The sequence below is a fragment of the Protopterus annectens genome, chromosome 2.part1 (assembly GCF_019279795.1).
Source record: "Protopterus annectens isolate FY-2018-M chromosome 2.part1, PAN1.0, whole genome shotgun sequence".
NCBI lineage: Eukaryota > Metazoa > Chordata > Ceratodontiformes > Protopteridae > Protopterus > Protopterus annectens.
This window is the reverse complement of record NC_056729.1, coordinates 501828091-501843665: the sequence shown is the minus strand read 5'-3', so window position 1 is coordinate 501843665 and position 15575 is coordinate 501828091. Positions and strand designations below refer to the sequence as shown.

Here is a 15575-nt window from a genome sequence, read left to right as displayed (position 1 = left end):
CACAGCTTAGCTTTTCAACAGTAAAACCACTTGGCCCTATAAATGCATTGTAATAGCTTTACAATTTAAATCCTCACCGATAATTAATGAAGCCAACTCCAAATCATTGTAAAGGATAATGAAGTTGAAGTTAGCAAACAGTTTCTTTTTCAGGAAATAACTGTCCTGAGTAAAGCCTACACTGAATAAAGCAATACTTTTAATGATCATGAGCAAATAATCAAGGTAAAACATGTTAAAAAAAACAAGAGAGAGAGATCTCACATTCCTCTTCATGAAAGGAAACGCCCTTTTATGGAAAAAAATATTTAAGTACTTAACATACTTTTAAAACTCCCACAAAATATGTAAATGCAATGTATGTTTCTCCCTATGCCTTGCACTACGTGCCTTCAGGAAGTAACCACATCACTGTTGGGGCAAGTGATATTCAGGGCTAGCTTGAATGGCTAAAGAATTTTATAACAATTTGCCAACTGCCAACCTATTAAGTGTGGCAAACTGTCAGAAAGTTAGATTAGCACGTTGGCAATTAGTTAAAAGTGTTACACTTTTGTAGGCATCCAAGTTAACCATAATTAGTGTTTGCTGAAACAAAAATGTAATTATGCCCTCTTGGCATACCGTACTTTAAAGCAGGAGGACATCCAGATTTACATCCATTCTACTTCTGCTTTTGGCTGGAGATTTAAGTCTTTTTTATCTAAATTGAAAACCGCTTTATCTACATAACAGTGTTCACCTGCATGAAGATGCAAGCTTTCTAAAAAAATTATGGGAAAGGAGGGAGGGTGGCATAATGGTTAAGGTGTTTACCTTAGAAGCACAAGGTGCAGAGTTTGATTCTCATAGCGAGTAATTGGCTAGGCTTAAAATGGTCCATGAGGTCAGTTAGCCTAGTACTAATCTATGAAAATGTTTTTGTGCTCTTTACACATCCCATTACACAAAAGTATACCTTGTAGTTTGAGTATTGCCATGGCTCGGGTTATGTTTGGAAAGCATACAACTGGACTAGCCTGTCTACCTGGTTAGGAAATGAGTGAAGGAATGAAAAAAAGTAATATAAACAAACGAGTAAGGCAAATGTTATTCAACAGATAAAACCTCTGTAAAGAAACAAAAAAAAAACATTTTTGATTATATCTAAAGCAATGCTAATAACCCTGCAATGCAAGTGGTTACCATTTTTGTAGTCTGCCCTACCTCACTTGCAGCAGTATTATGGAGGCAGCCATTTTTGACATCATTTTATTTTCAGACAAGATTTCTTCCTGCACTGCATTCTGTACCCATCTTTCTAGCATACAGTATATCATCTGATTTCTTTTCCCTCACATCTTGTCATCAACTACATAGAAAGTACAGTTGTGTAAGTAAACTTACCCTAACAGCAGATCCTTGAACAGATCACTGCTGTAGATACCTTAGCTATACAAATGATATCTTGCCTGAGATATAAAGGCCAGCCAGGTTCCAAAGCTTAAGGGCCTCTTCCAAGCAGCCAGACCATTGACAGCTCAAGCATGGCTGAAGAAAATCAGCGATCTGTGCACCAAGCCTTTCAGTTCTTTTCTGCCAACTGAAAGAGGGAGGCTTGAACCTAAAAGAGGTCAGTGCTACAGAACTAAAAATCAGTGTCCTCACAGTGTCAACAAAAATCATACAAAAATAAATGTGATGGAGGAAGGGAGCAGTTACTGCAGCAGTGATGCATTCAAACATTTACTGTTATAGTAAGTTTACTTACACAACTGTACTATGTTCATTAGATCACTGCTGCACCAACCATGGCTATATGGGTGGAATACCATAAATTAGGGAGGAGGAAAGTTGAGGGTCCAGGAGCCCAGTTTGTAGTGATTTGTGTGTGTGTGTGTGTGTGTGTGTGTGTGTGTGTGTGTGTGTGTGTGTGTGTGTGTGTATATATATATATATATATATATATATATATATATATATATATATACATAATGTGTGTGTGTATATAGATAATTAAAAAAAATAAAAATAAATATATACATACACACACACATATACATACACACACAAAGAACCAAGCTGCTGTCTCAAATACTTCCAGAGTCCACCCCTTTCAAAAACGCTATGAAGAAACCAAGGCTCTAAAAGAATGTGCCTTGACCCTACCTGGAACTGACTTAAGGTGGGAATAAAAGTAAACTGCATAGGGCAATTATTGGGTAAAGTCTGTTTTGACACTGACTGTCCTTTATTCTTACCGTCCTCAGAAATTCTGGTCAGTCAGTCATTTTCTAAGGTTTTAGTTATATCAGGATAGTATCAGAGTTGTCTGTGGGCATCCAAAGCATGAAGAATCCTTTCTTCCTCACTTTTAGGTTCTGGAAAGCAGACAGGGAGATGGATAGCTTGGCCTCAAATTAAACTCGGATACCAATTTAGGCATAAATGAAAAATTAGTTCTCAGTGAGACCAGCTATGTTATATGGGTTGGAGACAGTGGCATTGACAAAAAGGCAGGAGTTAGAGCTTGACGTGGCAGAGTTTAAGATGATAAGATTTGCACTGGGTGCGACAAGGATGGACAGGATTAGGAATAAGTATATTAGAGGGTCAGCCCAAGTTGGAAGGTTTGGAGACAAAGCCAGAGAGGCAAGATTACGTTGGTTTGGACATGTGCTGAGGAGGGATGCAGAGTACACTGGGAAAAAGATGCTAAGGATGAAGCTACCAGGTAACAGGAAAAGAGGAAGGCCTAAGATAAGGTTTATGGATGTGGTGAGAGAGGACATGCAGGTGGTTGGTGTGACAGAGCAAGATGCAGAGAACAGGAAGAAATGGAAACAGTTGTTCTGCTGTGGCAACCCCTAATGGGAACAGCCGAAAGAAGAAGAGTTCTCCATTTTCAAAGAAACCCAGTCTTTGTGGAAATGAGATGAGTTTCACTCACCACGAGTGCTTGCAACTCAGGCATCCTTTCTGCACAAATCAGGGCAATAAGCAACACTGCTTTCCATGTAAAGAACTTCAAGTCAGCCTGATTTAAATGGAGCAAGATTTTAATTTTTTCCAAAACAAAATTAAAATCACAAGGAGAAGTCATCTGTTTTCTAGGTGGATGGATGTGTGGAATAATCATTTTCAAAAACACCCTGACATAGGAAAACATTGAAAGAGGGGTATCCATGGGCAGAAGTGCTGAAATGACCAACAAACGAACCTTGATATGAGATTGAGAAAGGCCAGAGAATAGTAACATACAAATATTGTAGAACCACAGAAATTATAGTATTAAAAGGGTTTCGCTTCTTAATTTGGCACCAACTAGAACATCTTTTTTCATTTGCTTATATGTGATTTCCTAGCAGCAGGATTCTTCTTTGCCTTTAACACCTGTTGCACATCCTTGGGAAATAGGTGCCTAAAAGCTATTGCAACTTACAACTCTATCACCAGGCAGATGGATTAAGTTGTTTCAAGATGGGGTGTATCAAGCAACTCCCTTCCTGTGTGTGCAGGTCCAGTCTGTGAAGAAGTTTACAGTAACTGCCCCTGGCCATTTCTAAAAAAAGGGAGAATAGTTGTTGCCTGGACCAGAAAGGAGTCACAACAATGATCTTTGTAGATTCCCACTGATTCTGTGGAATGACCCTGGATATCAATGGAAAGGGTAGACAGGCATACAGGAACGTTTAAGTCCAAGGAAATGAGAATGCATCTGTTTTCCAGGTCTGTTCGCAAGGAGTCCTGGAGCAGAACTTTGCAAGTTGTTTGAAGTAATTATATCTAAGATGTCCACCAAAGCTAGAGCAATTCCTGGAAGATACTACAATTCAATTTCCATTCGAGAGAGCGTCTGCCCTAGTCCCATTCAGTTTGTCTGCAAAAATGTTTTGCTCTGTTGGAATGCAATGCACCTGTAGAGCAAGACTCTGCTAAAGTGCTACATCCCAGGCTGCCATGGCTAATCTGCATATGGGGTATAATCTGGAAAGCCCCCCCCCCAAATTACTTACAAACTACATCACTGTAGTGCTGTCTATAATCATTTGTAAAAGTCCTAGGAGCCTCAGATGATTTAGAGAGTTGAGTATATTTATTACTATCAACAGCTCTTTGATGTTTATTCTTTTTTTTTTATCTGCCTTAGTTGTTTCAAAGACCCTGCAATTTTACCCCCAAAGAGACAGCTTACAAATCAAAGTTTTAAGTATCGGCTGTTAAAGACTGAATTACAACCGTGAGAAAAACTGGGAGACCTTGATTCATATAAAACTGTTAACTCCAACAAAGCAGTTCCCCTTTACAAATCCCAAAACTGGAATTTGAAATGTCAAGAGGTGCTGATGCTGGGGTCATACATATTCTGGTCTGGATACTGCTGAATCTTTCTCATCTGGAATATAGTCTGATAAAACATTAAAATCACAGATGCCATGAATTCAAATATCCTGAAAAATTCCTTTGCTTAATACCCAGACTGAGTGTAAAAACTCAGGAATACATCAAGATACAGATCTATTTTTGCTGTAGAATAAAAGATCTTCAATCTGAAGTAACCAGAAGACACAATAGGAATACATTTCCGTGGGAAAAAGTAAAACAAGATTTTTTATGTTTTCCTGGAAGCCTACTCTGTGAAGGAGATTTCTTACTAAGTAAGAGATTCCTAACACTTTAAAAAAGACTCTGCAAAGATAAGAAAATCATCTAAGGAAAAATGTGAATATCTTGCAGTCGGCAATAGATCATCACTAAGGGTAGACACTTAGTGAACGTACTTGGAGCAGTGGATAGCCCAAACGGTAAAACATAGAACTGAAAGTGTAATCCAGTCAGAGAAAATTTTTTAAAAAGTTTGAAATCTGAGGCTTTAGAAAAGTGGCAATAAACATCCATTAAATCTAGTTACAAAAAAGGGGGGGGGGGGCAATTAACAGGTTGTAAAGCAACAGTATTTTGAACCTTACAACTTTTACATATCGGATGAGGAAGGAAAAATCTAGGACTGGTCTTGAAGAAGGTTCTTCTTTCTTTGGTACCTTGAGCATTCCTGACTAAAAATCTTGTTCCCTGTAAGGGAAAGATGATCAGGCACTATTACCCATAGAGTCAGCAGATGTTGAATGACACGATGAAATAAAGAAATTGATCTGGTGGATGAGAAGGAATCCTCTGAAAAGGAGAAGAGGAATCCCACTGCCATCTGTACCCCTGATGAATCACTCAAGAGTCCATTTGTCTGAAATTATCTGTAGCTAAAGAGAGAGAGAGAGAGATTTGGGGGAAGACTTTAAATGATTGCCAGAGTGTGTGCGTGTGTGTGCGGGGAGTGGGGGGTGGAGTTACAATTTTAAGATAGTCTTGCATACTTGCTGGACACACTTCATTTCTGAGAGGCCACCCACCCCTTTCTTTTAGGAGCCTCTTTGCTACTGTTTTTGAACATCTGCTTGTCAGAGGTTTGCTAAGCCTGCTTATTTTGCTTCTTATAAAAGGAACCTGACTTAGGAATGACACTTTTAATAAACTTGGAGAAAGAAGGCTGATAAAATCTGAGACACCCTTGAATCATCTTTCCTCTCCCGTTGTATTTTTTCGGATCTCAGCTATGGATTGTCACAATACAACCTCCCTCTCAAGGGGAGAATTCAAAATTTCAACATTAACCTCTTCAAGCAACTGTTATGAAAGTAACCATGCAAACTTTCTCATCACAGATCAGTAGCTACTAAGCTACTGCTCTACAGGAGGCATCAGAAGAGGCATAAGAGCACTTCAAAGAGAAGCTGGTTACTTGAGAAACAGTAATAAAAGCATTTAGAGAAGATTTGTCCACAGAAGAGGGAAAAGTGGCAGTAATGTTCCTCATTTTTTTTTTTGAAATAAGCAAGAAAAAGAATCCCAAAAATAAAAGAGTGGTAGAGGAATACAATATTTTCCCAAATCTATCAAAAGCTTTCCAACATCCTTGTCAGGGGGAGAGGGGTCAACATTTAGGAAACCACTGCAGGTTTAGATCTGGGATTAGAAAATAAGCATTTGTAAGACTGCAGAACTTTATACCATCTATTTTAGATTTACCCCAAACCAATAGTCTACAAATTTGTACGAGATGACCGTAACCTTACCCCACGATACCTAAATACTGTCCTAAGCCACAGCAACTGGGAACCACTATGGACACTCAGGTTAGACCAGGCAGTAGACTACTTCAATACAACCTTCTCGAACATCCTTAATAGTCTAGCTCCCAGCAGAAAGATCAGAGTTAAAGCCAACTATGCACCCTGGCTAAATAGAGACACCAGAGCCTTACTAAAAGCTAGAGATAAAGCCTGGAAAATCTGGGAAACTGACAAAACCCCTAGCTCCAGACAATACTATCAACAGCTTAGAAACAAGGCCAAGGCTGAATCCAAAATAAACAAACAAAACTATTTTCTTAGCGCCCAAAGGAAATATTCAAATAGTCCACAAAAAGTCTGGCATGCCATTAACTCCCTACTAAAGCCAGGCAAAACCACAACCCCAGCACCCATCTCTACTAACAATACCCTAGACAGAGATTCTCAATTTAATAACCATTTTACTAAATCCATCTTAGCCCTGTCCAGTCAAATAACCAAAAACAGTCTACCTCAGTCACAACCTAACCTATTCCACACAACTCCCTCTTTCAGCCTATCACCAGTGCCCACCTCAACTATCAAAAAACTCCTCCTAAAACTAACGCCAACCACACTAGCAGCTGATAACATACCTGCTGCATACCTAAAAATGGCTAGTGACTCCTTATCATATCCTGTCTCCATCCTTATCAACCGCTCCATACTAGAATCCTACATACCCAAACTCTTGAAAGTATCTCGCATCATTCCTCTCCATAAAGAGGGTAATTCTTATGAATTCTCCAACTACCGACCTACTGCCATCCTTTGCCCCTTATCCAAAATTCTTGAGAAATGCATCCACTTGCAAGTGATGACATTTCTTAACACACACAATCTACTATCTACCACACAACACGGTTTCCGTCCACATCACAGCACTACCACAGCCCTTTTATCTTTCACTAATTATATAAACCTTCACAGGAATGATAACAAATATGTATCAGCCATTTTCCTAGACCTCTCAAAAGCATTTGATATGGTCTCCCACTCCATTCTACTAGACTCACTAACATCATTATCCTTCACCTCCTCTACTATAGCCTGGTTCAGAAGCTACTTGTCTGACAGGCAACAATCAGGCCAGTGGAAAGGAACTCTGTCTACACAACTTCCAGCCACCATAGGTGTCCCACAGGGCTCTATACTGGGCCCGCTGTTGTTCTCTATTTTCACAAATAACCTCAAATGCTCTACACAACATGCCACACTCATACAATATGCAGATGATTCAACTCTGATCTGCTCCGCCTCATCTCCCACCACCCTACATACACTCACTCAAGATACCTTTATCTCAGTAGAAAAATGGATATCTGAGATCCAACTAATTCTAAATCTCAAAAAGACAAAACTGCTACTATTTACCCCTAATAGATCAAAAAACCCTCTCCTTTACCATAACCTCTAATGACGGCACCACCATCTCCCCTTCTAACCACACCAAACTTCTGGGCATTGAAATAGACAATAATCTCCACTTTGATGTTCACATCTCACATACCATAAAACTAGTACAAAAAAACTAGGCTCCCTATACAGGCATAAGTCCTTTCTCTCACAAAAGCAAGAGTCACTCTTGCACAAAGCCACCTCCTCTCAACTCTATTATACACAGCACCAATCTTTACCCAAATCAGACAATGTGACCTAGACAAACTAGAATCATGCTACAATAAAATAGCCAAGTTTGCTACTAACTCAACCTATAGAACCCATCACTGTGCTGCACTAAAAGAACTAAAATGGCTTGAGCTACCACAGCTACTTAACTATCACCAGCTGGGCACAGCCTACAATATTCTCAAATATCCTGAAAAATACCCCTCATTATCCAACCTACTTACTATCTATACTACAAACCGATACCCAAGATCCAGTGAAAAATCTCTCCTCTCCATCACCAAGGCTAACAATAATGCAGGGAAAGCGCTCTACTCCCACACTGTTGCCAGAAATTGGAACTCTCTTCCCCTATCTGTGTCCACTGCCCCCTCCACATCCATATTCAAAAACTCCCTCAAATCGCACCTTCTTAGTACATGGTTATGCCCTTGTATCACATAACCCTACCCATACTACTATTAACTCCCCAAATTCCTCTCTGATCACATGCTGGAGCTTTGATCCCCTGTAGGCTTGGTCATCTGAAAGGGTACTTTTAACTGTAGAATCTTACTTGATATATTTTCTTTTCTTACCAAAGTATGACTGACATTGTCTTTTTACCCATGTTCTATATCTTTTACCTGGAGTGTTTTTATTAATTCTTGTTATATTACTATGCTCAGCATACATGATGTAACCTGTTTTGTGTATTATGCTGGATGTACTGTATTTGTATAACTTGATGTTGGAGCTTTTCTCCCCAGGCCTCCGCTGAAAATGGACCTGGTCCAGTCGGAATTTCCCGGTTAACAAATGTAAAATAAATGAATAAAATAATAAATCTATTTACCTTCATAAGGTTGTAAGCTGGCAGTCTGACAAATTGCAGGTGGGTAATACAAACATCCTCCAAGAGTGGAGAAACTGGAGGAACAGCAATAAGCTGGGGGAAATTCTAGTTGTAATAGATCATATCTTTTCAAAGAAACTGGAATGTCATTTTGATCCCACTGAAAACAATAGGTTCATAATAATTATTGTTTCCAAAAAAAATTCTTCAAAGGGAAAATCAAAGGAAACACTCTCCTTAAACTTGGAATCAGTTGACCAGGGAGACATAACAGAATGTGTTCCTAAAACTCTATTCCCTGCTCATCACACTACGAATCCTCAGAAACTAAAGAATTCCTTTTTTCTCTTACCAGTAGACCTAGAATGAGAAGGTTTAAGAGCCTGAACTAAGCTCCAAGCCAAGTCTAATTATCTTCCTTGCCTAAAGTAACAGAAAAAAGATGATAAATGTTTAAACTGTCTATTTATTTTTGTCAGGAAAATCTGGAGAAGCAGACGGACTCGTCAGAGACATCACGCTGGGGAATAGGCATCTTAGTCTGGCAAGGCAGAGAAGCATTCCCCACTCCTCCTTCTGAGATCTAATAAAGTGGTTCTCCCATGAACACCAAGGACACTCTGAAAGCAGCAGAGGATGTCTCTTATCCTGGGTCCATGGTGGCTGAAGGGACTATACCAGAGGAACTCCAGGAAAAATATAAGTGATATGAGGAACAGGAAATGGCTGCTGAGCAAAGTAACAGCCTGCTAAAACGGCAAAAGCTGCCTGAAAATTTTCTTCTTTTTGTGACCGGAGGAAGGAAGAACTGAGGAACTGTTAAGCTGTTCCATGGTAAAGCCAAGAAGCCTAAAACATGGGTAAAAATGACAGTAGCAGTTGGTGAATGTTAAGTATCAAAAAAGTAGTGAATTTACAGAAAATAAAAATGCTGACAAACATACACTTGCTCCAACCCCTAGCAATTTATAGAGCAGTTACAAATAAAAATTAGAATAAATCTTAGAAAAACAAAAATTTACACTAAAAGTAGTTAAAGAACCACACTTTAACTGACAGAAAAGTCATGTGACACTTAAAAACATTCATTCCTAACCAAACAAAAAGCAATGTGTCAGTAAAGTACTGTTTTAGCCATTAAATTAAACGTGGACGGTTTTACCTGAAGGAAAATATCTATCCAGCAATGTCAGAACCCCTTTTCCCATTTTGCACAAACACTAGCTGATTGCTAATCCTCAAATGCCCAACAAGAAGAGTGTTATGCAGAAGCAGTAGAGATCAAAAGGGCTTGGCATCCAGACCACTGATTTTCTCTAGCCCTGCTCAAGCTGTCAATGGTCTGAGCATGTGAAAGGTGCCCTTAAGCTCTGGAGGTTGGACAGCCATTATACCCTATGCAGGATATAATCCACATGGTTAAGGCTAGTGCAGCAGTGATCCAATGATGAATGTAAGGCCTTGGCAACAATCTTTCTTTTAATGGGTTCTGAAATAAAAATCAGTGGATTGATTTTTAATAACACAATTTGAAATGTGTTACTTGTGAGATACTAGAGTGTGCTTTACAGGTTCATAGGTGTGTACTAGGCTAATGGCCCTGGAGCCTTTACAAGTCTAGCTCATAGGACTACGCTGGCATCGTGCCACCCAACCTTAGTTCCTAGGTGCCTCTGTCGAGTAGAGCCACTGGAGTGATCCCCGGGGTTAATTTTCTATTTCCCATCCACTCATCAAGATTTCTCTTGAAGAGGACTAGTGAGGTGCTCTGCTTGCCATGTATGGAAAGTCTATTCCATAGCATGAGCAGTCTCCAGGTTATGAACCTGTCCCTCCAGCATGTTCTGTTGATTGTGGTAATGAGGTTGTGGTCCCTGAAGCATTTGATGCAGAGGGATTGGGATTTCTTTAGATGTAGCATTTCTAACAGAGCTGTGTCAGACATGGATTTGTAAGTCAAGCAGAGATTGCCTCGTAGTAGACGATATGAGACAGAGAATAGCTGGAGTTTTTTTAGTCTGTCCATATAGGACAAGTGTTTAAGGCCTAGGATCCTCTTTGTGAGGTACTTTTGTGGCCTCTCCAGTTGTTGCAGGTGTCTAGTGAGGTACATGCCAAATGGGGCATTGTACCCAATGAGTGGCCTAATGAGGGAAGAGTAGAGGGAGACAATGGCCTATTTCTTCCTGGAAGCAAAACCCTTAGTAATGAGATGTGCCACATAGAAAGGCTTTCTAACCACAGTGGCAACGTGATGGTCTAAAGAGAGGTTGCTGTCAACCTGTGTTCCCAGATCTCTTATAACACCTTCTGTCTTCAGTGGACTACCATCAAAGTGGTAATTCAAGGGAACTGGGTTTTTCCCAAAGGAGATGAAGACACATTTTTTGGCACTGAGGTTAAGGCCATGGTTCTGACACCAGTCATTGGTCTCATTGAGGCCTTTCTGTAGGCTGTCAACATCAATTGGGGATTTAATAATAGCTCCCAACTTGCAATCATCTGCGAACTTTGTCAGCAAGAGTCCCTTCGTGTTGGCCTGGACTTCAGAGAAGTAGATGCCAAACAGGAGAGGACCCAGGACCGAACCCTGTTGGACTCCACTCATGACTGATCAGCAGTCTGACTTGGAGTCAGCTACTTTCACACTGTGGGTTCTATCTGTGAGCCAGTTTGTAACCCACCTAGTGATATAGGGTTGAAGCCTAGCTTAGTATGTTTTTCTATGATTCCTGAGTGGGGAATGGTATCAAAGGCCTTGGCCAGATCAAAGTAGGCTGTATGAACCACCTTACCTTCATCCACAGCTCTGGTGACTAACTCAAAGAAGTCGACCAAGTTGAGCAGGCATGATCTACCCTTCACAAAACCAAACTGTGAAGGATTCAGGGTTTGGAGATTCCCTATATCCTTGTTTATTAGGTCCATGATGATGCGGTCCATAACTTTGCATATCAGACTCGTCAGGCTAATGGGGCGATAGTTCCCAGGGTCTGTAGTCGCTCCTCCTTTGTGGAGAGGGATGACCATAGCAGTGCATCATTCGGTAGGGACAAAGCCTGAGGTGAAGCTGTGACTGAACAGGGCACACAGGTGAGGTGCCAGTTCACTCTGTAGTTCATGTAGAACACAGCCAGGGATACCGTCAGGTCCCACACAAGCTGTACTCATGGCCTTGGACAGTGCTTTTTTAACCTGTGCAGCAGTAATACTGGGTGCCTGGCAATCTAGTGGTATTGTGATTGGTCCTAACTTATTCTAAATTTAACAGTGGCTACCTTTCCCGATTACTGGTGTTGGCTTCTGTCAGTGCCCCTTACTCATGCACTTTCAGCTACAGGTGAATTTCACTTTACAAAAACTAGAAAATTGGTAATCATTAAAGTAAATCATCACAAAACACTCAACAGAAGTGGCTGATAACAAAAATCCAAGGGTGACTAGGAGGAAACTTATGGCCATTCATGAAAAAAAGATGCCTCCTCCAGACAATCCAGGTAAGACTATTGAAAAGTTTACAAAAATTACAGTTTATATTCATGAAGGTTGACAAAAAATGGCACAGCGGGTAGTACATTTACTATATTCATTTATTCTTTGTTGAGTGGGTTAGTCCCAATAGGTTAGTGGATTCTTTTCAAGGGAGACCCTATATAGTATTTACACTACAAGGAGAAATTTAGCCAGAGCATCATGAAACTTTACATACACTTTCTGTTAGATGCTGTGGGATCTTTTACATTCACTTGAACTATTACCAACTCAAGCAGATGGCAACTTGGTTTAACATCTGAAGGACAACACACTTAGGACTGTAGCACCGCACTTATGTTGCAATGCAGTGTTAGCAATCCATCTGCCTTGTGTGGGACTAGAACCCAAAGCTTTCTGCACCAAAGGCAAATGTGCTACACTGCTGTGCCACTGACACCATGTATATGGATCATTAGTCAAAAAGAGGCTGGAAAGTGGAAACATCGTCACCCAAATGGCTAAGAACATGGACGACTTCATTGACAGTGCTGTTGTCATGATGGCTGATGAAGAGGAAGCCACTATGAGTCTCAATGCAGTCATTTTTGGATTAAATTTACAGCTCTCACTGGACATTATTTTGTCAGAGCTCAAAACAAAAATCATAGGAAACTGAGTATCTTCTTCCAGGAGTTAAACTTTGAAAAAAAAATGAATCTGTTGAGAAAATATGTGCACAGACTAATGCAATTTTGTCTCTGCGACAAAGGGAAAGAAACAACAATTAATGGAGTATCTTGGAAGTTTATACAAAACATTGGTTGAATCAGTGGAGAAGGATCAGAGATTTCAGAATGAAAAGGGGATTTTCCTGTATACAGAAGGGAAAAATTTTGCTGCCTGGACTGTTTTTACAGCATAAAGAATGGGGAACTGAAAAGCACATCAGCTACCCACATCAAACAATTTGGTTATTGGAAAATCCAGAATTACTATGATCCATTTAAAAACAGATTTTTGAAAGAACAGTCACAAATAAACATCAAAAAAGTACAGTTTTGTACCTACCATAAATGTAGATGTTCGAAGATCCACATTGCTGCAGTCCTTACACTTGGGTAGTCCGCTGTCCTCGGTCGGCCCGAATATCAAAGTATTAGGGTGACGTCGGTCAAGGCGCTTAAGACTGACATCAGGACGTCAGGGTACAAATGCGCATGACCGACGTCATATCCTCAGTCTTTTCTTGCCCCAGATGTCAGAAGACCCTAAACAGAAAGGTCAAAACCAAAAGACAGCAAAACAAACAACCAACCACCCTTGCACTAATCATATGTACAATATATACAATATCCACAATATTCACAACCCAAACCACACAACCGCCTCTAACTACAGAGGGAAGGAGGGAGGGACTGCAGCAATGTGGATCTTGAACATCTACATTTATGGTAGGTACAAAACTGTACTATGTTCTTCATCTCACATTGCTGCAGTCCTTACACGCTTGTAGAATCCCAAAGCAGAGGTAAGGGAGGATGGCAAAACTATAAAGCAGTAGGAGCTGCCAAAATGCCCTGTAAAATTGCAGTGGCAAAACCAGCCCTAGATTTAGAGTAAAGTGGAAGGTGGTAATGCTTAGAGAAAGTATGCACTGAACTCCAAGTAGCTGCCTCCAAAATATCTTTAGTTGCCACCCCTTAAAAAAGCTGTAGAAGTGGCAGTAGCCCTAGTGGAATGAGGCCTAATCCCAGCTGGAATCGCCTTACCATGATGGGAATAACAGAAAGCAATACAAAACCCAATCCACTTAGAAATAGTTTGTTTTGACACAGGCTTGCCCTGAGAACCCAAAGCAAATGAAACAAATAACTGCTGAGACTGCCTGAACCCTTTAGTTCTGCTCAAATAATATCGCAACTGCCTGTGTATATCCAAGGTGTGCAAAATCTTTTCCCCTTTATTTTGGGGGTTTGCATAAAAAGTAGGCAAATGAATAGTTTGGTTTAAAGCCACACTAGAAACCACTTTAGGCATAAAGGAAGGATTAGAAGATACCCTATCCTTATGGAAAATTAAGAAAGGCTCAACTGCCATAAGGGCCTGTAATTCAGAAACCCTTCTCGCAGAGGTAATGGCCAACAAAAAAGCAGTCTTCCATGATAAATATTTCAACTCGGCAGTAGCTGCAGGCTCAAAAGGTTGTAGAGTGAGTTTCTCCAACACAAAATTGAGATCCCAAGCAGGAGTAGGAGCTCTACGGGGGTCATATTCTTTGCCCTCTAAGGAATTGCTTAAACAAAGGATGAGAAAACAATGGTGGGTCACAGTCATAGTGAGCAGAAATTGCTGCAGCATGAACCTTAATAGAAGAGAAGGACAAACCTTTGTCCAGTAACTCAGCAAGATATTGAAGAGCCACACTTAAATTAGGCTTAGAAACATCAAATTCCTTTGCTGCACTCCAAAATAAAAATCTCTTCCATTTATCTGCACACTTTCCTTGTACTAGGCCTTCTGGCCTCCAAAATAACATTCAAAACTTGCTGTGGAAGCTGAAACCCTCCAGGGTTTAAAACAGAATATGCCAGGCTGTTAGGTGAAGAGAGTGAAGTTTGACATTGAGTAAATGACTGTTCTCTTGAGACAGCAGGTGTGGAATCAAGGCAAAGGCCATGGAGGCTCCCAACCAGACTTCTCAGTAATGGGTACCAGTGCTGTCGAGGCCAATCTGGAGCTATTAAAATCATCTTTGGCTTGTCCTGTCTGACCTTTAGGAGTACCTTTGGGAGGAGAGGCAGAGGTGGAAAGGCATACACATGAAGATTGCTCCAATTGAAAGAAAGAGCATCCACTTTCCAAGCTGTGGGATGAAACCTTTTGTGCAAAACTTTGGCAGCTGGTAGTTTAGTGGAGAAGCGAACAGATCTATGTCTGGAGTTCCCATGACACTGTCAATTTCTGAAATACATGAGGATCCAATTTCCACTCGTGGGGATCCATAATTCGTCTGCTCAACACATCTGCTAAGGAGTTCTGTGCTCCCGGCAGAAACCTTGCCTGAAGATTTAGCTGTAAACTGAGAGCAGTCTCCCATAAAATCATTGCTTGTCTGCATAGAGGATAAGAATGTGTTCCCCCTTGCTTGTTGATGTACCACATGACAGTTGTGTTGTCTGTTAGAACCAACACCTGCCCTGGAAGAAGGAAATCCTTGAAAGCTATTAATGCAAATTGGACTGCTAACATCTCCTTCAAGTTGATATGTAGATGTTGTAGTCTGGCAGGCCACGTGTCTTGTATCCACTTTCCATTTAGATGAGCTCCCCAAGCTTTGTCTGAGGCATCTGTCGTTAGAATATGACTCGCCTCTGGCCGGGTCACAGAAAGTCCCTTGTTTAGGTGACATTCCTGAACCCACCACAAAAATTCCTTTTGAATGCAAGGTATAATCTGAATGACAGTGTCCATATCCTGGCAGTGCTGTGTCC

The 15575-nt window shown here is 40.5% G+C and overlaps 1 protein-coding gene across 1 annotated transcript in view; it reads right to left on the bottom strand.

The window, feature by feature from the left end:
* Positions 1-15575, bottom strand: part of LETM1 (leucine zipper and EF-hand containing transmembrane protein 1) — a 1101007-nt gene that overhangs the window by 948271 nt on the left and 137161 nt on the right. The gene's annotated exons all lie outside the window — the stretch shown is intronic.